This window comes from Ambystoma mexicanum, chromosome 13, assembly GCF_040938575.1.
Source record: "Ambystoma mexicanum isolate Mex_15411 chromosome 13, UKY_AmexF1_1, whole genome shotgun sequence".
NCBI classification, from domain to species: domain Eukaryota; kingdom Metazoa; phylum Chordata; class Amphibia; order Caudata; family Ambystomatidae; genus Ambystoma; species Ambystoma mexicanum.
In genome coordinates this window covers 192641136-192665440 of record NC_090938.1, presented here as the reverse complement: position 1 = coordinate 192665440, position 24305 = coordinate 192641136, and the positions used below count along the sequence as shown (strand labels likewise).

General features: G+C 47.3%; 1 protein-coding gene across 2 annotated transcripts in view; it reads left to right on the top strand.

The window, feature by feature from the left end:
• UBE2T (ubiquitin conjugating enzyme E2 T) overlaps positions 1-24305 on the top strand; it is a 275752-nt gene that overhangs the window by 72906 nt on the left and 178541 nt on the right. The window lies entirely within an intron of this gene.

The following is a 24305-nucleotide window of genomic DNA, read 5'->3' as shown; positions in this document are numbered from 1 at the left end:
TCTCTTCTAATTGGATGCTGCAGCAACAAGATGAGTGCAAAGCTCTGTTAAATCAGTTTGCCCCTCTGTTCTCACTTACCCCAGGCTTCACCCCTTGGGGCCAACATGACGTTGGCACTGGTGATGGTGTACTACCTGTTAAAAGTAGGGGCTACATGATGTCAGATAATGTAAGAAACCACATGAACGAGGAGGTCAACAAGAAGCATGACCTTGGAGTGATTGAACATTCTAAAGTTCTGTGGGCTAGCCCAGTAATGTTAGTGCCAAAGGGAGGAACTTGGATTATGTGGGTTGTATAGGGCCTTGAATTCAGTGACAAACTTATGCACATCCCTTGCCAAGGACTGATGAACTGGTGGATAAACTGGGCTCAGCAAAACCTCTCAGTACTTTTGATCTGACAAGTGGTTATTGGCAGATTGCCATGACTGACCATGGCAAGGAGGAAACCGCATTCTCAACGCCAGAAGGCTTGTGCCAGTTTAAGGCCATGACCTTTGGCTTAAAGAATGCACCTGCCACTTTTCAGAGAAAGTTTAAGCATGTTCTGAATGGGTTAGAGAACCTCTGCATGGCATACTTGGCTGACCTTGCAGTGTTCAGACCTACCTTGGAAGATCACATCCACCTGGAACAATCTGACCATCAAAGCAAGCAAGTCAGGTGGTCTACCTTGATCATGAGGTAGGATGAGGGAAATTAGGCCCTTTCAGCAAAGTACAGACTGCACAAGACTGGGCCACTACAACTACTCAAATGAGAGCTTTCTTAGGACTTACTGGTTACCGCAGGATCTTCATTGAGAACTATGGGACCATAGCTTCTCCTCTAAATACTTTACCCTCTCCCAAGTACCCTAAAAAGGTCAAGTGGAATGAGGACTGTGGAAAAGCTTTCCAGGGGCTGAAAGATACCATCTGTAAAGCTCCTTGTGCTGACAGCTCCAGATTATACTCTGGCCTTCTTAGTCCAGACAGATGCTTCCAACACAGGGATAGTAGCAGTCTTGAGTCAATTTGTTAGCAAAGGCAGGGAGAACCCATCTGCTTTATTAGTCTAAAACTAAAAAACAGGGTAACCAGGTGGGTCCACAATTGAACGTGGAGGTTTTTCTATTGTATGGGCATTGACGTTCAGGCAATACCTCTATGCAACTACTTTCGAGATTCAAACTGACCACCAACGCTTAAGGTGCTTTATGCAGATGAAATGAGAAGAACACAAAATTGCTCAGTTGGTCCATAAGCCTACAAAGCTTTACTTGACCTTTGAGCACAGGTCATATACCCAAGATAAGAATGCTGATGTTCTCTCCAGAAAGTATGACAGACTGGATCAAGAGATTCATCCAGGAGTGGATTATATACTTCTGTCCCTTAGTCTGGGGGTGTAGTGGAGGCATGGTATCAGATGTGTAACACTGACACACAAGATATATTTTGTAGAACCTTTATTTGCTTTCTGGGGTTTGGAAAACTCCTACTTGCCCTATTACTAGGATGGGTTTCGTTTCGACCTTCAAATAAAGAAAATAGTCTTGATCGGGTCTGTCAAATCAAAAATGCCCTATGCTAATAAAACCTAATGCCTTCCCTATCATTTGTACAAAAAAGTGTGTAAAGGAGGTATGTATATAAAAGGAAAATAGGTGTTCGACAAAGAAAACAATGTGGCTGAATCGGCTCTCCCCACGTTTAGACAGCATGGAATAAGGTATGCTCTATAGGCAGGATGACACACTCTGGCTTGGGCTTTAACACTGAAACGGTTCGGAACGTGGATCGAGTCCCGCCTGGCCTTCCACTTTAAAGGCTCTTGTTCTAGTCTTCCCCAAATAACGAAACAAAACCGGTCCCCCTCTGTCGGGCTCAGATCTTGCACAGTTCAATGTTGGCCCTCTTCCCTCAGTCGGGCTCAGACTGCTTTTCGGCTATCGAAGCCTTTCGAATGTGCGCGCTTCCTTTACAGACCACCGCAGGACCATTTCCACTCTGAATGCAATGGGTCAGCTTTCAGAATTCAATGTTCAGCTTTTCCTCTCCCTTTCTTTCGGGTTAACCTTGTTCACTTTCGCTTTTACAATTCATTTTTATAACCTCAAACAATGCACCTTTCACAGACTTTCAAATTGGGATTCTCTGTTTTCGCCAGACCAGTCCATTACTCAGTATCGCTGATTCCACAGCTTTCCTTCTAGTTCACTCGCAGGTCTGCCTTTCCTCGCATCTCATTCACCCGTGTGCAGCCTTCACTTGCGATATATTGTTGCAAACCTCAATGTTTCTAAGCACACACCAGTCTCTCGGGTTGCTTGCCAACTCACCTGCGGTGTGTGGTGTTTTCTTGCTTTTTCGATTTCCATTTCACAGGTCCAGGTTAGTACCACTGGTTTGGCCTCGCCTCCCCAACTCTACCATTTAACATGATCACCAATAAGGTGTTCACACAGTAAGTCTTACAACATCCTTTTATTTCAGATACAACTTTACCAGCCCCAAACCCTTGTCCATCCCCACATGTCCCCTTTTGAAAAACAGACCTTGTTCCCCAGAACCCTCTGTAGTCGCCAGCCCATGGTCTAGATTTTCCAGACAATGCTTACAGCAACAGGCTGTGTCATCATGGGGCATTGTGGTTGTGATTGACATACTTGATAAACCCAACTACTATGATGCACCTGTAACTATATACAACTATAACACACCTCCTCTCTATTTGCATTGACATAAATGCTTTGTTTGTTATCATCCTCTACCTTTCATTACTCAATAAAATCATGTTGCCCAAATCTCTGAACCCTTATAATCTGGCAACGAAAATGGCCCTTTTCCTTTACCTACTCATCTTCCTTTTCTAATCTTGACCAACGTCCCCTCTTCCCACCAGTTCTTTTACACAATTCTCTTTGTCATCTCACCTTGGATCATCTTTGGGCATCCATCATCCTCTCCTGTAACATTTCTGTCTTCACCTCATCCCGCACACCAACAAATTTCTTCAGCCATCCAGGATGCAATCTAGAGATCGGCACCCTTTTCCACAGCGCTCCAAACTGCGACACACATGTTACTTTGTGGTGTGCGACTCTATATTGAACTACCCTCACAATAACTGTATGCTCCCAAGTCACCACCAGATGCAATGGCAATTCTAATTAGCTCCATCAATGTTCTATTAAATCTTTCAACAGTGGTATTACCCTTAGAGTTATAGAGGCCCGTGATGGAATGTTCAATGCCATGTCATCCGAAAATTCTTATCTCGCTACCCACAAACCAATTCTTCTGGGGACTCCTTCCCTCCAGAAAACCAATCTAAGAATTGTATTATTCTGCGCGAGCTAATGTCCCTCACAATGCACAACTCAGGCCATTCTGATAACCAATCCATCATGACAATCAAATACGCACCTCGAGCACCCCTCACTGACACAGGACCCAAAATATCCACTGCTACAACATCCCAAACCAAACTTGGCGGTTACACAATCCTCACGCTGAAGCACAGAGCTTTATCCCTATCCACACACGCCTCACAGCTCTTCAAAAACAATCCAATATCGTTGTCCATCCTCGGCCACCAAAAATACTGTTGTATCAGCCCTTTTGTCCGACTGACCCCAAAATGTCCCTCATGAGCAATCTCCAACACCACTCTCCTCATGCCCTCCGGTGCCACTAATCGCTCTTCTCTTGCTACCACTCCCTTCTCCACTCTTCCTTCACTCTCCTGTAACCCCTGAATTGTTCATCCACCTCTCCAATGGACCAACCTTCTTGGACATATTTCATAGCCATTTTGTACATTGCATCCTTATCTCCCTCTTCTGTTTTCCTTGGCACTTGGCAACCTTACAGTTCACAAAAACCTCTCCCTCTCCTTCCACCACCATATCCTCCTTCTCTCCTATGGGATTGTGTGACCACGCATCAGCAATAACATGCAACTCTCCCTTCACATGCCTTCCCTCCTTGTCCAATCCCTGGAGAGAAGAAATACACCTAACCGTTCTTCTTGAAATTCCATCCAACCCTTTTCTTTCAAAAATGCCCACCAGCGGCTTGTGATCCGTTACCACCGCAAATCTTCTCCCCCTCACGAACTGCCGTAATCTTTCAATTCCCCACACAGGCCAACACTTCCTTCTCTACAACCGAATATCTCCTCTCTGCATCTTTAAGTACACGTGTGATGCAAAAGCAATTGTGTATAGCTCCTCCCCTTTTCTTTGCATCAGGACACATCCAAGACCACTCACTTGCATCAGTATACAACTTCACCTCCCAATCATCCTTAAATCCTTTTAATATGAGCGCACTCACTTTTGTTCCTTATGTCTTCATATTCATCATTGCATAGTTCACACCAAATGAATCTCACACCTTTCTTCACCAAAGTTTGCATGTTTTTCGTCCTCTCAGCCAAAACTTTCACACATTTTTCCATAGAATTCAACCAACCCCAGGTATGAAGACAACTCATTTTTATCTCTTGGAGCCTTCCTCTCCCTTATTGCCTCAGGTTGCATGTTTTGGTTTCACCTACTCCGCAGATAATTCATGACCCAAGTATTGAACCTTCACCACTTGAATACACGTTTCTTTGGGAGGTGGTTAAACCTGCATCTGCTATTCCCGTCAACACCTCCTTTAAATGCACGTCATGCTTCTCCTTGTTAAGGAGAATCCTCAGAAATGTGCTAATTCTTCCACCTTGGAGACCCTCAGCAACTTTTCTGGATTTTGCGGACTTGATTTATTTTTTAACCTGGAGCGAGTGAGACCCTTTTTCCCCACTCCCTCGTGTATTTTTATTTTATCTTTTATTTATTTATTTCTTTTTAAATTTTATTTTTTTAACTCTGGGTTTGTTTTGGTTATGGAGCCTGACAAACTCCAAAGGCATAATCTTTTACTTTGTGTCACACAGCACCTTCAGTGCAGTGGCACAAGGAAGTCTGCCAGATTTCACAAAGGTTTAAATGCCTTCTCTGGGATAAACTACTGTTTCCCAGAGCAGTAAAGTGAAATTGATTTTACTTACATTTGTAGCTTTCTAGACCCAGCACACACTATCCTAAAAGTATCCTCTTCGTCTAGCTTCTCATGTAACATTTTTATGTTATCCTTTCCTCGATGAATCGCTGGTGGCAGTGGTTTACTTTTAACTACTGTGGTGTGCATTTACCTCGGGCTGCGTTCGCAGCTGCAGTAAAGCACCCAAGGGTTCCTTTTTTGTCAAAATGGCCCGTCTTCTTTTTTTCTCCATTTCATTGTGGAAAGGTCCTTCTTGAGATGTATACTCTGCGCGCCAAACCAGGTTTCGTCCCTTTGTTCGCTTTGCCTTTGGCAGGATTCACAAGTGAAGCCCGCCTCTGGCTCCAGAGTGTCTGGGGTGGGTAGGAAGTGAGGGACGTGCCTGAAATTCCCTGTGCTTAGCCTCCCAGGAGACCCAAATGCACTCTGTAGTGATTGGCCGGCTGACTGTCCGGCAAGGATAGCCACCCTGCAGGGTGACTGACAGCTAGGCTGGAAGGAATGGGAGAGAACTGAATAAAAGGTGAGGCTTTTGGCTTGGAAAGCAGAGTCGACCACTGAACGAAGGAACCGAAGAAGAACTTGAAGAGGACGCCTGCTGCAACTCCTGGACCGTTGGTTTGCCTAGTGAAACCCTGCTGCTGTGCTGAAACACCAAAATCGTATCGACAGAGAAGCCCGTGCAAGGATGACTTCTCCCCTTGAGTTGGTGGGACCAATCGGCTCCAAAGTAAGCCACCTGGACACTCTCTCAGAGCTGGTTGACTTTCTACAGAGTTGCCCTTCTGGAAACCAAAACGCCAGGGAGAGGAACACTAGATTGTGTGTGTTGCTTTTAAGCTGGGCAAGAGCTCCAGAAAGATCCTCCGGACTCCAAGGAAGCAGGACTGACCGAGCCTGAGCCCCCTCAACAGAGTGCAGGACCCCAGAAGCAAGGAAAGCCCATCTCGACAGCCAGGAACCGCAGTGTTGCTATTCGCAGTAGATGCAAGGAGCTGAAACATTGAACAGCCACTTGTTTGAAGATTGGCGGTTGCGAGCGGTGACAATCCTATTGCAGTGCAGCAGTCCCCAGAAGTCCTTCCTCTTGTCCCCACGACTGAGGCCCAGGAACAGTGAGATCTGCAGAGCTGCTCAGGAACAGAAGTCATCTGCTTCATTTTTTCTTCAATACAAAGGTACTGTAAAAGTCTGATAGAACTTATCTCTTGCTGTAGAGTTGCTTGCATCTTCTTCTACTCACAAGTCTAAACCGCTTGTGACCCTACATTGATTCTTCTTTTTCTTCAAAGACTTCTGAAACATTGTGCAAAGACTTTTCTTATTTACCTGCAAAGAAGTGCTTCAGCTCATATAGGCTTTTGCCCATTGACTTTTGCTTAGCCTGTTCCACTGAATGTCTCTTATTGGGGATCTGAAATCTTTGCCTGCTTAAGAATATTTGTGGTTTCTTGTATGTTCCAATAACCTTTTCCTTTGACATCCCTGGAATATTCTAAATGCAACAGTGATGTATTAATGTCCCCAACACCCTAGCTATTGAAGTCACCTGAGGGTAGAGGTTGTGTCTGTGGGCCATCCCAAAAGGGTATTCACGGATTTAGAGATATTAAGAGTGTGTAGTTTGTGAAGTGTATTTGAGTGTTATTGCTCTCTTCTGAAGAAGGCTTACTCTAACTGACTGATAAATAATTGTTTATTCAAGAAACCTTGTGTGTAAGAGTTTATTTGAATATTTGTCACTGTGAATCTCTGTGCAACTGCCCTACAGCTCACATTGACCCTTCTTGAAATGAGCCTGGCTGCTCAACACGCTACCAACCTGTGTAGTACAGACTTATACCAAAGGTTGGGTTCCTATTGCCAGGATGTTAGGGTTGTTGTAGTGCACCCAAAGGGTACTGCATACAATCTTGCCTAACACTCCTCTTTCTTTCCCCATACCAATAGATCATCCTGGTAGCAGCGCGTTCCTGTCAATATCTTTAACAACTGGCTCTTGACTCTCTGAAATACAATAGACTCATTACGTTACAGGTCATTTTACTCACAAAGGAGACACAGGTAGGCCACAGGTATTCTTCAAGTTACTTTAATCCGGTAACCTACATCAAGTCAAGTCATGTCACATCAGGTACATTAAGAAGATAAGGAAGTACATTTAGGGAGGCCACTGGCTCCCACCACCAAGGCTACATCTTACAACAGCCCTTGGATTCACATCCACACTCCACATTCCAATCATACTCCTAGCATTCCATTCATGACATCATAACTTGCATTCAGGGAGAAGGGACCAGGCAGGAAAGTCAATCCTAACACACCTTCTTCCGTTATACCACAGACAAGCACACTACGCAATCAGACAGCAGTGCACACAAGGTCATAACTGACACCTTCCACCAGTGGCAGGTCACCAGCCTGCCACACTGGAGCAATGCCTGCCTCTCATCGGGCCAACAAACGTACAATCCAAACCACCAGGAGGAAACGCTGACGCCTCGGGTCTGACACTGGCGAATCTTAGGGCTGCCACCCCCAAGTACAAACTGCCCCTATATGGGCTGGCACGTATTCCGTTACACCACTACAAGAAAACAGGACTAACCATCATCCTAACGGGCCATTCCAACCAGATGTCTCAAGGGTCGTATGCATACTTTGCCACAACACCCATGACAACATATTTTCTCTCTTTCACTCTCACTCTCACTCTTTCTCTCTCACTCTAACACACTCTCTCTCTCACACACTCTCTCTCACACACTCTCACTCTCTCTCTCACTCTCTCTCACACACACACCCCCTACCTGACCTGCACGGCGAAGGTCCGCTCGTTCAACAAAGTCCCAAATGAACCACGCCCCAGAGTGTTGGCCAGACACCCTGAGCCTTCAACGCCAAACTCCAACCGAGAAGGCTTCACACAACTGGACCAGCTGAACATCGGCACAAAAGATGTTGGAAGTTGCTCAGCCCTCCAGAATCATCTGAAAGTGATTCCAGAATGATTTCCGGTAGACCAAAACGTAAATAGAATAATACAATACAACTCCTAGGTGGGGCACTGGAACACAACCATGAATGCCTAACATCACATCCGCACAAACCCCACCTAAGGAAGCTCAACTACTGTGAAGGCTTCCATCCAATGAACTCCACCACTGGATGCCGGCACAGCAACCCGAGCCATTCTCGACCAGCCCGGCACTGGTCCCTTAACCATTCATCAAACATCCGTAGCTGCATGCATCACCACAAACTCTGCACCACAAAATCACACTATTCAAGCAAGCACTGCAGTCTCTAATTACACTGAATACTTAAACAACTCAACTCGGTGTGATACCATAACCCATTGTCATCCAGAAACTACAGGGTGTGGGCAGGGCCCTGGATGGCAATGGATGGATGGCGTTCAGTTATAGCACATGTTTAGACAGGGTGTGGGCAGGGCACAACACAGTACTTGAAAAGTGCTCCAGTTTCGACAAAGTTATCAAGCAAATAGTCACCAATCGGAACGCAGCCTCGCCAGCAATTGCCATCCATGTTGACGGTGGGCAGTAAGATGGAGTACCCCTGAACAGTGCTCATGGACTGCCTCCGTGCCTTCAAACTGCCTGAGTTGGAAGACTGCATACTCAGTCCCCCTATAGCCTCTGCGATTTCTGCAAACAATCCAGAATGGAGACCGGCTTCCTAGTCACGCCGGGACACATTACTGGGTGCTTTTCTCTAAAGTTCATAGTTGTTCGCTGCATTGCAATGGTCATCTCGGGCATCACTGGCAGCAGAGCACGAACGGCGCCGGCATTCTAAACGATCTAGCTCCCCCAGCGGTCCTGCTGATGTCACCACTCCCACAGAGGATGCAGAGCTAACTAGAGCTCTGCAATACCAACTGTCACTGAAGCTTGTTAGGCAATATTTGGAGTAGTAACCCTGTGGGAGACTATACCACCCTTGTCCTCTTGGTATTCACAAACCCACCTATTGGTATAGGTCTGTACTACACAAGTTGGTAGTGTGACTGAGCAACCAGACTTGTCTCAAGAGGGGTAAATGCGAGCTATAGCATCGAAATCCACAAATACAAGTATCCAAATAACACTTAGACTCAAGGTTTTCTAGTAAAATAAATATTCATTGAATGGTCAGTTTTTAATAAGCATTCTTTAAAAAGGGCAATGTGCAACAATAAAGATATACCTCAAAATACTTTCTCACAATCGAGGCAAAGCAAGTAGATGTTCTTTAGAGATGCTTCATACACACTTCCTACACCCTGATGTGACTTCACTAACTAGGACAGTAATGGCATGTATATATCTTGTAAAATTCTGAGGTTGGTCAAAAGTAAAGGTTAGGAAAGGAAAAAGGTTAACAGGTTCTTAGAGCACGTGAGCACTTTTAAATCTCCCAATGAAGTCTACATAAAAACCTTTCCCAGCAATACTAGTTAAAAACCAATGTATCACCTATGAGGGACAGTTGGAATCGAGGTCAATGGACTAGAAGAGTCTGCATGGAGCCAGGACAGCCAAAGTCAATTGGAGTGAAGTCTATGGAGCTGAGACACTTCTTAGATAGCCAAAAAGTCTTGCACAAAGTTAGTTTGTTGTAGAAAATCACTGTTTGGTCACAAGCTGTTACACTCATGAAAGTTAGAGCTGAGATGAACTCTAGAAAAACAGCTACTGCTAATCTAGACTACAGACAGAGGTAAGTACCCCTTAGACAGCACAGTACCTTAGTTTAGAAGAGGATCCAGCTGGCTACTGTCTTGGTTGCAGTTTTGCAGACCTGGGTTCTTGGGCCTCAGTCGTGGGGACAAGGAGGACGTCTGGAGGACTCCAGCACAGCAGTTCAGAGGTCGGCGGCAGCTAATGGCTCTTTTCAATTCAGCAACATTTCACGGTTTCAACACGTGGTAAACAGCAGCACTGCGTATCTTGGACACCAGTTGGGCTTTCTCCACTCCTTGAGTCCAGCACTCTGGTGAGGTGGCTCGAGCTTGGGTTGTCCTCCTTCGGAAGGGTCCTCAGAAGACTTCTAGAGCTTTAGCCAGCTTACAGACGTTTCACTTGACTACGAATTTCTCGACCCCTGGCACTCAGCTCCAGCAGCAGCAAAGAATTACAACCAGTTGGGGAAGGTCTTCCAGCAGTGTTCGTCTCGAGGTTAGTTGGTCCCAAAAACCCAAGGGAAGAAGTCCTTTCCGGTGCTTGTCTTGACAATTAGGAAAAGTTTCAATAGAGCAGCAAGGCTTCACCGGGCAGTCCAATGGTCCAGGAGGATGCAGCAAGCTTCTCTACACTATTCCATCAGATGTTTCGTCCAGTGGTCGACTCTGCCTTCAGTCCAAGAAGCCTCACCTTGTTTGCAGGTTTCTCCCTTCATGCACAGCCTAGCCGTCGCTCGCACAGCAGGGTGGCTGTCCTGCAAGGACAGGGCTGGGTGCATTCATGGCCCTGATCATGGTTTGCCATTTCTTGTTTGTGAGGTCTTTCTTGAGTTTTACTCTCTGCGCAAAGCAAGGTTTGAGTCCTTCGTTTGTTTTGCCTTTGGCGGGCTTCAGTACTGAAACCGGCATCTGGCTCCAGTGTCTGGAAGGGCAGCAAGTGAGGGAGGTTCCCAAACTCCCCTGTCCTTTGTCTTTAGGAATGCCACAATGCATGCTGGCTGGCTGGCTGGCCTTTCATTGCCTTGTGGAAGCAACAATCTCCTTTAGTGCACTCTTGGGGTTTTCAATACGCTGCTCACGTCCCTTGGTCCGTTGCTTTGCTCCAGTAGGTTCGCCTTCGTCCTGGACGTTCTGCTCTTACTCGTTTTCCACCTTGCTCAGAGTATGTCTCTAGGTTCCGCCTTTTATCTGTGTGAGGAGAGCTAATCGGGTGTATGCACTTGAAGTCAAGTGCCTGACCCGATATGCGGAAAATGTCCAGTACGGTGTATAAGAGTTAGTCTCTCAGTCGCCCTCTTATTCGGCCTGGTGTTTTGCTGAAAATGGGGTGTGGGGTTGGGAAGTCGGGGGAGTTGGGTCGTCAGATCCTAAAAAATAGGAAGGGTTGGATGTACAAAAAGGGGGGGGAATACAGTATCTCACCATCGGCTGCCTCACCCCCACTCCCTGAAGATCCCTCACCCTGGTGATCCTCATGCACTGGTCCACCCACAGGCACTGGATCCAAAAGCAATGGTGTGTTCTGGCCACCTGTATGACAAGTCCCCGAGGATAAGCGGGCGAGACACCTTTTGGTTTCTCACAAGGGGGGGACAAGTGTTCGGGAGATTTATGTTTTTGCTTCATCTCCTCTCCTAGTCAGACCCACAGCACATTTTGCTGGACTTTTTTTTTCTTTATATCCTGAATGAGTAAGCCTTTTTCCAGTCATTCATTCTTATGGGCTCTGTCTTTTGGAACTCTGTTCTGTGTTTTACCTTTTACTATGGAGTCTACTTTTCTCCATATCTTTTTTGTAATCTGTGTTTTACTTTTGCAGCACACATCTCCTTATGGGCAGTGTTGCTGGGAATCTTTTGGGTTCCCCTTTCAGATACGTTCTTTATCCTTACTTTCTACTGTACTTAAGGATAGAGGGATACTTACTATCCCTACTAAAACTTTATATTATGAGAGATAGACACACACCACCTTGTGGAGTGCCATGGGGATACTTAGTATTACCATTCTCTCTGCTCCTATGATTTTTCTGTCACAATGACAACACTAAAGTTATGGCTTGTAGCGGTGGACGTGTTCTATCAACTATTGTGCTATTTTCTACCGCAGACTGTATTTGCAGTCCCAGTTGTGCACAATAGTCACTTGTTGGCTCCTTTCTTTTTTTGTCATTTGTAGCGTGGCTGTTTTGTGTGTGTGTGTCGTGTCTTTCGTGTCTTCGGTGGGGAACCCTTTGGTGTCCCTGCCTAGGCCGCAGTTTGTTTGGGTAGGCAGAAAGTGGGAGAGGAGTTTTTCACTCCCCTGCCCTTTGTCTGCCAGAGTGTCTGAATGAAACCAGCTCCCACTGGGGACCTGGCTGTCCTGATTGCACAGCCACCCGCCCCTTTCTGTAAACTGCTGAGGGAGATTGCAGAGGAGCATGTGCTGAAACTGAATAAAAGGTGAGGTTCCTGAGGTGTAAGGCAAGTCCACCACTGGAACTTCAAGTTACCGAAGAAGACGACGACCAGAGACGCCAGCTGTCAGCAGCCCGGAGCACACATGCACATACAAACATGGATCAACGACCCCCATACTGTAGTTGGATCATTGCATAAGAAGCATACTCGTGGTGCCACCCCAACCAACACTTGTGAAATGCAGGGAAAGGCCACTTGGACCCTGTCCTGGTGCCTTTGGCACCAGGCTCTTAGTGTGAGTGAAGAATATTGAAGGAACTAGTGACATCCTGTTCCTCCAACATGGCGGGGTATTGAGCCAGAGTCCCTGTCTACACGTGGCCCAATGTATGGGTGTGGCCTGCTTATTTGGTTGTGGCTTCCTATATAATCCACACTCCTGCCTTGCACCGTGCTTCGCGTTATTCTCCCGATAGCAGCATAACGCTCATCGTGACCGGTGACCTGCAAAAGAAGAAGCATTAGAATCCTTGATCGGCTCCAGCAGCTCAAACACAGCAGAACTACACTCACCTGGATATTCTGACCATCCTGGCCCGCAGCAAAAGCTCTTTTGAGGCATCCAGAGCTCCTGGCTCGTTCAAGGCACCGTGGCAGTCTCATCCTACGGAGCGGATTGCTGCATCTGAATCAACCGGCAACTGCAAGAGAAAAGAAACGAAAAGTAAGCATATGAAAGCAGAGTTGGGAAACGCAGCGCATCCGCGAATACAACATAATTACAATCTTAGTGTACGCATACCACATCAGTACAGGTGTGAAGGACCTGCACAGGACTCTTCCCTCCATCTGTTAACCACGCCGAAAAAATACTAACAATGCAAACTGGCTGAAATCAAGCCACACATTAACAAGGAAAGAACTGTTGATCAAAAAAACAAGGAATAGTCAAGGACAAACCAGCAAGTATAGAGTCCCTACCAAGTCATTGCCGCAGCTGGACTGGGCTTAGACTTAACAGACTTGCTAACCAGTGAAGCAACTTGGTTGCACTTAAACGCAGAAATACAGACTTGCGCCCCTGCTGAGAGCAAGCAGGACTGAGAACTTGCCTACAATATTCACAAGGTGAGGAGAATTCCGGGGTGGGAAACCAAGGGACCAGAGACACAGGAATAGTGGGAACTAAAAGAACACTGGCAGATTTCATTGATCGTTATTTCCTCGTTGTAGGAGGTGATGCCAGAGTAAACCAGGCAGTCATCACACGTTCAGCAACACCGAGCCCCCCCCGCAGAGACAAGGTGAGCGTAACACCGGCAGACCCTTTGTAATACCGTAAAGCGACCACTGCTGTCCTGACCCCGTTTTCTATGCGAGAGAGGAACTCCGAAGAGGAGGGCTCCTTCCCTTTTGGCTGGTGTGACCAACCAGCCCTGAGACGAACTACAATTGATCCATCTCCCGAGGTGCTGTGAATTTGCAGAGCTGCAGACCGTGAATACCAGGAGACTTCTGACCCAATCGTAGTGCATCGTCTTGCTAAGGCTGGATCCGTACAAGTCTCTGCTGAGCTCCAGGTGAACCGCTAGAGATACAATACGACTCGTCCAAGTCCCCTCACCAGCGTGCAGGAATGGAAGTGTATTGGCCGGGCGAATAATGTCCTTTGTTGGTGCTGCAGAAAAGGTGCCAAAACCACAAACTGATCAGATCAGCTGAAGAAATCGGTGCCAGAAGTCCTTCCTCGAGACTTCTGCTGAGAGATCCCCGTTCATTGTCCTGCCTTTTTGTCATCCGGCAAGGAATCTTGAGACTGGTTCCAGCAATGCCACATCGAGTAGAATCCAGCCATGAACATTTCTTATAATCGAGAAAAGGTATTGCTTTACTTGATGCAATAATTCAAATAAGAGTGTTGGAGTGCGTGTAGAGGTGTCCAGGGTGCCCACTCTTAGCCAAACTATTGGCTTGTGCCCCTTTTGTGAGTCCTTTAACATGGTCACAACGTTTTGTCAATTCTTCTAGCATCTTGAATTCGAGACTGAAAGTATCCACAGGAACCTTTGCTGTGCTGCTGCTTCATGAGACTTTAAGCCCTCTACAAACTGATTTTTGCACATAGTTGGGGATCAAACTTTAAAAGTGTCAACTTGTGCTAAAACTGCCTCCTAGAAATTTAAGCTCTGCTACTGTTTGACTAACCCACTGTTTTCCTTCCAAAAAGACTCTATCTTATGTGGTTTTGCTAGCTAAATACAATTACTGTATATCTTTGTCGGTGCTCAAGTGCACGGTAATAATGATAATACAGTAGAACTGTTATTAGTGTCAACCTCTGGAACAATTGTAACCGTGAGCAACTACAAACTAACTGTCCTTTGAAAAGTATCTAAACGTATTCCTATGTATATTGGTTTAATGAATTAAGTATTTTAAGACATTCTTTGTGTAATTTAATCTGTATTTTAATATACATGTGGAAGTGTTTCTTTGATCTGCTTTACTATCTGGTTTCAATGTAATTACCTACAGCTCACATCTTCCTCTTATGATGAGCCTGACTGCTCTGCCACTCTACCAAGTTTCCATGAGTAGCAGAGACTGATACTAAGAGTTGGGAACCTGTATACCATTGGGATAGTTTTAGGATGTGTTTCCTCAATTAGAGTTTGGGAAAACTTAAATTAACAGACGGCTGCTGCGAGATCTCTTGCAGTGTCCTTTCTTTAGTCTGCCTGACCAAAGATCCTGTGACCTGGGTCTGCTGCTGCTGCATCATGGGGGCATCATGCTGCATCCTGTTCACATTCGAGGTTATGTTATCGAAGCTCTGCATACTGCGGCTATTACCCAAAGGAGTCTTGGGAATGTTACTGAACCCCACATGGGTAATCGTAGAGAGTAGCGGAGAATGAGAAAAGGAACCATACTGATCAGTGGGGGGATATAGAAAGGCTTTTAGAGCATTGCGTACATTTTAAATAATAGTCAGTGAGCGGTAGAGCCAGGGTTAGGGTGTTCCAGAGTTGAGGCCCCGCCACAGAGAATGCCTGACTCCCAACAGGGCTTTTAATTTATTTATTTTAAACCGGGTACGCAAACGTTGGTAACCAGCGGAGAGTATGCCCTACAGGGGCATAAAGAATGTTATTTTTTTCTCACAAATACAAGGCCCCCTAGTCGTGCAATGCGCAATGAATAAGGCACAAGGCCTTAAACTTCACTCAGCCTTCCACAAGGAGCCAGAAGAATTTATTCGGAATAGGGGAGGTATGGGAACATTTTGGAAGGCCCGCCACCATCGGGGCTGCTGTGTTTTGACGACCTGAAGCCTCTGGAGTATTTGGGCTGGTCCAGCAGTGTGGCGTTTTAACCATACCTGCGCAGACAACTACTGGGCCCTTCATGTTAGCAGGGATTATTGGCACCAGTCTTTTTTTTAAAGTTCTCAATTTAAACAAAACAGAGCTACTTCTGCCACTAATCTGTAATTCAGGGGAGAGGGACGTAGAGATCTTCACACCAAGATTTTTACTAATTCTACAGGGGAAGGAGGTTTCCCTAAGAAGGGGGTCAAAATGTGTCAGTTAAAGATGGGGGACCACCCACCAATACCTTGGTTTTATTCCCATTCAAGCTTAAGCCAGTTTTGGCTCATCCAGGCACCAATGTCCGCCGAACATACTTGCAGGCAGGTTGCTGCTTCCTTGGAGTTAGGATCAACTTGAAGAATGAGTTTGGTGTCATTGGCATATGGTTAAAATTGGCAACCATGATTGTGTATCAGATTAGCCAGAGGACGAACATAAAGATTGTACAGCAAGGCGAAATTGCCAATCCTTGCGGGATCCCGCATGACGGAGCCACAGGTGTTGACCTAAATGGGGGGCAGGGAACAATGTTTGGGAGTGGTCCGATAAAAGATTTTAACCACTCCAAGGCTGCACCGGTAATTCCCACCTCCACGAAGAACTGACACAAGATGGTATGATCAAAAGTGTCAAACGTGATGGAGAGGTCCACAATGATAAGGAAGCCCACCCTGCCCTGATCTGATTCTAGCCTAATCATCCGTTACCGAAGCCAACACAGCCTCCGTCCCCCGAAGGGGCAGAATCCTGATTAATGGGGATATAGAATTGCAGCTTCCTCAAAAAGTATGACGCTGAAATTAACTGGAAGCGAAGAATCAAGAGTTGATTTCTTTAGCAGTGGTGTTATTAGGGCATGTTTCAAAATTGAGGTCATTTTCCCAAACCCAAAAAAAACTGACTGCTAGCGTTATCAAGGGTGAAATCTCACCAATAATGTTCTTAAGCACTTTCAGAGGAATAGGGTCTAAAGGTGAACAGGATTTCAATGGAAGGATGGTTTTGTGAACTTATTATTAGTGACGTAGGCGAATGTCGAGAGTTGTCTGGTTGGCCAGAAGACGAACAGATGGAGATGGACGGTGCAGGTGTCGCCACTGTCTGCCTCAAAATGTCTCTCCTAATATTCATAAGAAGTGTGAAAGAATATTGCATAGAGATTGAGAGGGAAGCACTTTAGAGTAGATCATACTGGGGGAGAAAAGCTTGCTCGCTACTGAAAACAGCCATTTAGTCTTTTTCAGAGCTTTTAAAATCATAGTACAAAAATATGCAGTTTTTGCTGCTTTAATATCTGTGTGGTATCTTGGGCGGCACTCTATCATCGTAGTTCTTTCTTTCTGCACGGTATTTGGAGCGACAGACTCTCTCAGCTCGCCGGTATAAAAGTCTGGAAGAGTGTAAGGAATCCGTGAACTAAGGAAGGTTTCTTTTTTCTTTTTTTTTTCTCTTCTAGAATTACTTATTTTGAAGGGGGCCAAATCGACTGCAGCAACAAAAGCTGCTTTTAATATAGTTAATCAGTCTGAGCTGCACAGCCCCACCAAAATGGGACTGAATTAGTGAGGGAAGAACAGTAGGATCCACTTTCCGCCAGGAGCGTCTCAGGCGTTTGGCAAACTATCCAATGGAAGAGATGAGGATAAAAGCATTGTGAAAGGCACTAAAAAGTGGTCGGACCACACCACAGGAAGGCAGGTGTGCACAGTAACTGCATTCTCTGTGGCAAAGATGAGATCAAGTGAGTGGCCCTTTTAGAGAGTTGCGCGGTAACAAATAGAAGCAGCTGTAGGTCTGCCAACAACTATGGCCATAACGATCAGAAGGATCGTTGGGCCAATGTTCAAACCCCCCAAACAAAGAAGAAAGGGTATTTCGGCTGTAGATCCACAATCCAGTCAGCGAAGGTCTCTACAAACTGGGGATCAGACCGTGGTGCATGATATATGGTTAAAACATATAGGGCCTCATTATGAGAATCCCGCTAAAAACGGGGTCATTACCGGCATGGAGGAAGTTGCGGGTCCGTGCTCCTTTGACGCCGCTAATAGCGTCTGATTTCGAGTGCGCGAGCACGTGTGAACCCCCATGCCGGTAATGGCCATACTGCCATGCCGCTAAAGGGCCTCCAACCCCCCGATAGCACCATCACGGGACCCGCCAATACTGCCTCCGCCAAGGAGCAACCCCTTAACAAGGACCCGGTAATAACATGCTAATACCGCGCTCGTAATACCGGACCCGGAAGTAACGTCATTGCGTCGGAACTGGAAATGCACCGGCGGCTATCTTCAAAAACACAATCAATTGCAATCCTCCCAAACCACCACTGCTACAGAGGAGAGATGAGGGCCATTTTGTAAATCATGTCCAAGGCAACCCCTAAAACCACCAGCCGCCTGCGCAAGAAGCACTTCTCAGATGAGGAATTAAATATGTTGGCAGATACCCTTGCTGCCCATGCCGATGAGGTATCCATGAATAACCTCAAAAGGGAGGTGCAGCTGAGGAAGAAGGAAATTTGGGAGAGGTAGCATGCAAGGTGTCTGTGGTAGGCACTCCTCCCCGGACAGTCAAAGACTAGAAAAAAAGATGGGACGACCTCCGTCTCAGGGTCCGGAACATCCTGGCCAGCAATCGGAGGGAGGCCATGCACACTCACTGGTGAAACTCATGCGCTGGGAGGAAACCTGCAGCACAACCATCCAGATGGAGTCGATGGAGGGCTTCGGGGAAATGGAAACGGGTGCTGCGACATCTGGAGAAGGAGGTACGTGACCCTGCAAACACCAGTAGGCCAAACCATGACGTAGCGCAACTGATGTGAAAGTGAGCCGAGCCAAGGCAATGCATGGCCCATCGTACACACATTTACAGATCCATGACCAGATGGAGGCCCAAACCCTGCCACACTGAATGCATGCTGTGTGCCAATCCCATAACCAACAGACAACCACCCCACAGGGACCATTTGCATGTAACACATCACACAAAGCCCAATACAATGGCATACCACCTGGTACGCATCAGTGCCGAATGGAGATGCCACGGCTAATGCCAATATGCCCCCCCTTGAAACTACCCTGTGTGATACACCTGTAAGATTGCAATGCATGAGAAATGAAATACTGGACAGCACCATCTCATGCTTCTTGCATGTAACCCCATCACTGATGCCCTGCATCTCTTCCTCCCCCACAGGCACTGACGGAGAAGGTGGGAGTCAGGACCCTGCCACAGGCCATCTACGTCCAGGGCCAGACTGCCTGGCGCTGGCAATCCACCTCTGGGGCAGCACCGGAGCCCACAGTCCAATCCGGGCAAGTGCACAGGCCATGCAGGCACACGAGGACACCACAGCAGCGGACGTGACTGCTACCACAGAGCTGCCAAAGGGGAGGCTGATGGCATCCAATCCGCTGCCACAAGCTCCGTGAGTGCGGCAGCAGCCACAGCCCCACTCAGTGACATTGATGTAGGAGCGGAGGAGTATGTGGACCTAGATGGGACAATCCATGTGGAATGTCCACACACCCCAAGCCCCCTGTCCACCCCCCAACACGCCACTCGGGGCACACTCTCCAGCCCCATGCTGGATTCTGCAGTTCTACTGCACTGTTCCGAACTCGGTACCACCCCAGAGGCCAGCTCTGCAATGGCACTCCCTGCCGCAGCACCCTCAACCTCTGCTGCTCCCAATGACTTGGAGGCACGGCTGTCAAGGGTGGAGGCAAGGCAGGACTCCATGATTGACCTTGTGCGCCAATATGTGGCTGACGGCGAGGAGACACAGCGAGAGATCCGTCAGGCCATTGCTGGGAACACTGCTGCCATCAATGCCTGTGCAGTCATGATCCGTGATGGTTTGGGGGCCGTCCCGCAGGTCCTGACCAGCATACTACAACACATGCAGCACCAACAACCTGCGCCGGCCGTGCCAATCCCAACTGCATCCACCCCTTCCTCCACACCTGCATCCTCCGCACCCTCCAGCCCTGTGCGGATGACAAGGCCGAGTGCAAGGCAGACCGAAATGCTGCCCCCGGACACAAAAAAGCCTGCAAATAGTGTGGGGTGACAATGGGTGAGGGGGGAGGTGGTGTTGGCGGTGTATAGGGGATTAAGGGGGGGTTCATTGGGGGGTATTGGATGTTCATTGGCCAGTATGGGGTGGTCATTGGAGGGTATGGGGTGCTTGGGTGTTTTGGGGATAGAGGGGAGGGCGTGTGAATCGTGGGGTGAGGAAGCACTTTTCTGTAATTTTTATTAATACACCCATTGTGTGCAAAATCATTTAATCCCTGGACATTGTTCATTTTGTGTGTCCATTCAATTCAGGACAGCGCACAGTGCCCAACTCCCCACACACCCTGTGTTCATGTCGACACGGTCCCAGTGCTCAGTGTAGCACTGACACATAACCATCAACGTCCCTGTGGTTCAGAAGTAATCGTCAATCAGTGATTGGCGTACAACACGGCCATCTTGTGCATCACGTACTGGCAGGGGTGCTGCTTCTCCGCCATCATCATCCTCATCATCCTTACCCGATGCATGCATGTCAACGTCAGGTGCCAGTGGTACATTTCTCTGAATGGACATGTTGTGCAGCATGACACAGACTATGGTGATATTTGCCACCTTCTCAGAGCCATAAAGGAGTGCTCCACCAGACCTGCTTAGGCAGCGGAACCGTGCCTTCAACAGGCCAAAGGTCTGCTCAATCACGACACTGGTACGGGTATGAACCTCATTGTACTGCTCTTCGTGCCTGTTACGCGGGTTCCGCACAGGGGTAAGTAGCCACAGCTTCATGGGATATCCTCCATCACCTGCATGGGGGCACAAGGAGGTTTCTGTGAGTCAATCTGAGCTGACACCCTTAGGAATCACGGCTATGGCCGCAGCTATGTGGTGTTGACATGCACATGTCCCTGTATGTATGCACACAGATTGGTTTGATACATTGTATAATGCAATATGGCCTGCTTGTGCGTCTTTCATGTTTTCAGTGATGTACGGCATTGCTCTTTTGTATGGCATTGATGTGTCATGTTTGGGTTGGGATGTTCAGGTCAACAGTGTTTAGTTCTGAGTGCATGGTCCACTCACCCCCCTATCCCATCCAGGTGGAGTATGCATCCCCTCCGAATCCCACCCAGGTGGAGTATGCATCCCCTCCCCCAATCCCACCCAGGTGGAGTATGCATCCCCCCACCTCACCACCCCGATGCACTGCCATGGCCCAGGCAGGAAACTTACCGAGCAACCAGGCACGTCGTCCAGCATGTTGCTCCATGTGACGGGGTAGCGTGGAGTTACGCAGCACCATGGCATCATGTGTAGATCCGGGATATTGGGCGCAACAATGTGTGATGATCTTGCTGGAGTCGCATACCATCTGCACATTGATGGAGTGGTATTGCTTGCGATTGCGGTACACCGCCTCTATTGCATGAGGGACAATCAATTCGATATGGGTGCAGTCGAGGGCACCGATGCAATTGGGCATGCCTGCCAGTGCATGGAAGCCTACTTTAGTGTCGGCAAGCTCCTGGGCAGTCTGTGGTCGCGATATGTGGGTGCTAGCATGCTTCAGGAGGGAATCCAGCACTTGGGTCAGCATGCATGAAAAGAGTGGTTGTGATATACCATGCAGCTAGCCCACTGTGTGCTGGTAGGTGCCTGTGGCAGTAAGTGGAGCACAGACACCACCTTTAGTAGTGGGGGGGTGGCATTGCGTATTTCTATGAGGCTGACGATGTCGTGTATCATGTCCACTATGGTGGTGATGGTGTCCCGGTCCAACCAGTACAGGGTGTGGATCTGCTCAGGGGTTAGATTGAATGGACTGGGTCTGATGCAAGGGATTGGTGGCTGCCTACTTGGTACCACTGGCTGCACTGGTGGAAATTGCTGGGCCTTTCTCACCCTCCTTCTCCTCTTGCGTCTCCTCTGTGCTGCCTGTTGTTGTAGCTGTAGCTGTTTTGTTGTTGCTGTAGTTGTAGCAGTACAGGCATGTCCTCCAGCCCCATGATTGCAACAGCTGGTGGTATCATTTTGGTGTGGAAAGGGGTGTGGTGTGTGGGTGTACTCCTTTCGTACTGGGAAAGGCTCCATTGACTGCACCTGTGGTGATTGTGTGCACCTGTGGCAGTTGCCTACACTGCAGGTTGCTATTTACGGGTAGTACGCGATGCCTGAATTGCCGCCGTCGTGCAGGCCCTAATTACCGCCATCGGGATGCCGGTAAGTGCATGCCTGTGTAACTTGTTATGTCCTCCTATTACTGGCATCCCGGAATTTGCTTCGCGAAGGGGCACGTGAATGTGCACATACCGGTATGAAGGGACACGGTACAGGCGGTGGCAGTATTGGTGGGTTGTCGGGTCATAATGGCCCGGAGCTGTTAACGGTAATACCATTCCGCCTTCCTATTTTCATTACCTCCATGCTCGTAATGAGGCCCATAGTGTCTGGGTGGGAGAAGGAAACTCTAGGGAACAAACCTTCTATCCCCTTCAAGGAGGGATGTTTATACAGGTACATGGTAGGTATCGTTGGTGTAAAAAAAACAAAAAAACACCACCAGGGTGGGTTGCCTTTGTGTCAACATGGATAAATGCGTAGCCTGGAGGCAAAGCTTTAAAAAGGTCGGGAGCAGAGCTATCAGAAATCCATGTTTCTGTAATGCAAACTATATCGGGGTCATGTGTAAGTAGCAAATCACATTTCCAGTCGATGACTGATTAAAGATCCAGTAATTAAAAACCCATATACCACAGGTGAGGGTCGGTTTAGAATGAAAAATCATCAGTCCAATGTCTGGGCCACACAGTGTTTGGGGGAGCCAGGGTCCAGAGCATAGTATGTGAGTAGTGATAAGGATCCAGCTTACATACAAGCTTCAAGTCCTAAACGAGTTGAGAATCAAGGTTTTGTGCCCAGGGCCTAGACGGGCACAGACTGGCTTGCCTTTTGCATGCCAACAGCACGCATTAGGCAAGTCCGCTGTACCTCCAAGTCTGCCTGGATCTATAAGTCAGAGCAGGAGAGTCATCTGACACACAACATGTAGGCAGCAATCAAAAGTGAAGCTACACTGCAAAGTCGGCAAATATTAAGTTAAGTAAAAGAAAGCAGTACAAAATCTGGGAATAGATGCACAAATGTTAAAAGCACACAATAAGAGGGGATATTTATGGGAAGGGAGCACACCCTAAATACTGACTAATATTTAAAACCACACGGAACAAACTCAAAGCCCTTTACTATCATTACAAGCTACAGTGAGACTCCTGGTAGAACTTACCTAGAGTTGCTTTACTGCTCCTGTGTTGCCGGAGTGCTTATTCATGCTTTCGCAATCCAGATACGCCCAGGCCTAATGCTTGGTTGCCTTCAGGGAGCCTTCCCTGATATCCCTGAACCCTTTCTCCAACAAAAAGTGTTACTTACTTGCTACCTAAGACTTCTTGTGGAACTTTTGAACTTTCTACAGTTTGTGCCTTGCTTGTTTGACCCTCCAATCTGACCCTGAGACACTCATAAGTAGATGGGGATGGACTCCTAAAGCCCAAGGCTCCAGTGAAATTATTGGAACATATTCACCTGCCTTATGTTGGTGGTTGATGTTGCTGTTGGTACTCTTGTTCAGAAGGGAATTGCCATAGCATTTTGGTGCTAGACTGCCCATGTGGGCGGGACAAAAACTGATATGCAAATGGATATTTCCCATCTGTGAAAGGCAAAATAAGAGGTGATGGCTGGAAGGTTTAGAATACATCTTAACCTCTGGCATTGCTCTGGGCAATCCTCCACACCATTGTTCTTTGCCTGCCAAGCTTTTCAAAAGGGGAAAGACCATATTCAATATAATATCCGGCTTGGTCCCACCCCCAAAGGGGGAGCCCAGACATGGGTCCTGTGCCTGCTGTGCCTAGAGACCCAAGCTACTCCTCATTGAGGCGCTACAAGGCCGAAACATGTTTGGGGATCCTTGTGGTCTCTTGCAGAAGCGATGTGACCTAACAGTTCGGGCTGGACTGCCCCTTTTGTGGTGGGGCCAAGCCTGATTTGCATATGGTCTTTCCCCTTCTGTAATGACTGTAATCACCAACTCTCACGAAATTACACTAGCTACCCCTCCAACTCTTAGTCCCCTTTAGACAGCCTGCCTACAAATTAGGGTCCAAGATGTCATCCTACCTAGCTGACAAAATCACCATCTCAAGAGGAAACTGCAACACCATTTACCAAGGTATCGCTACACTGGAATCCAAGACATGTAGAAAGAACAGAAAACAATCATTCTTCTGCTGTGCTCCTACAGTGTGGAGCTCCCTCCCTCTTTCAATTCAGTAAAGAACTGAAAACTCTGCTCTTCAAAGAACACTTCACTCACAAAGGAGGACCATAGACTGACGACACATTCCTCCCACCACTTTGTACCTCTCCTTCTTTTGTACAGTGCTGTGCTACTTTCTATCTACACAAAAAACAAATGAAGACCTACAAATGTGAAAAGATACATATTTTTGGATACCTCAAAAAGCTGACCTTTTGTATTTTTGGAAACCATAACATTTCCCAGGTAACGGTATGTTAACCTAAGCAGACATTTCCAAACTATAAGCAGGTGAGAAAAAGCTCCCAGGTATTTCGATTTCTTCAACAAGGTGGACATAGGCTTTTTACAATCTATGTCCTAAAATAACTTCATGTGAGTGAAGGACATGCCAATGCTACATCCCAGTGGAATGTGGGGTCTTACCGAGATTGACCCTCCCCAGCAGTTGCTTGGATA